This window comes from Gekko japonicus, unplaced genomic scaffold, assembly GCF_001447785.1.
Source record: "Gekko japonicus isolate JY-2015 unplaced genomic scaffold, Gekko_japonicus_V1.1 scaffold1462, whole genome shotgun sequence".
NCBI lineage: Eukaryota > Metazoa > Chordata > Lepidosauria > Squamata > Gekkonidae > Gekko > Gekko japonicus.
In genome coordinates this window covers 27719-28454 of record NW_015169821.1, presented here as the reverse complement: position 1 = coordinate 28454, position 736 = coordinate 27719, and positions in this window count along the sequence as shown.

Here is a 736-nt window from a genome sequence, read left to right as displayed (position 1 = left end):
TATTATGGAATCAGTTCCCTCATGAGATCCGCGCTCCCCGGGATCTCTGTCTCTGCCAATTCCGGAGAGTGGTGAAGACGGAGCTATTCCGTCAAGCATTTAACAACTCAGACTAAGCATGATTGCACTTTATAGTTGCCGCCATGGGTATGTTGTACTGTGTGTAAATAGTGATTTTATTGTACTGTTATAGATTGTTTTAGAGGCATTGTTTTATTGGTTTTAATGTTGTAAGCCGCCCTGAGCCGCTTTGGTGGGAGGGCGGGATAAAAATCAAATAAATAATAATAATAATATTGGAACCTTCCTATACCTTAGGCAGATGGGTAACACAGAGGGATCCAGGTCGAACCTCACAGGTGGACCTGTATACTGACCCAGCCCTTCACCAAAAACCTCTGGGAACTCGGCATAAATGCAATTCCCCTTATTTGCACACACCTTGTTTACACCAGTTATAGTAATACCAAGAGGTTTGAACCAATCTAGGCCCAGCAAACTGGCCCGATCACCCACAGCAATCAGGAAGGACAACTGAACCTTGTGACCCTTGAACTCCACCTCAAAACTGGCCTGGCCAGCTAGTGGAATGCGCCGCCCCTGGAAATCGGAGAGGTGTGCCGTGGATGGAGTCAGGTGGCACTGACTCCGTCGCAGGAACAAACGTTGCCAAGTGTGCAATGAGATGATGGTCACCGCGGACCTGGAGTCGACCTCCATGTCGCATGGAATTCCA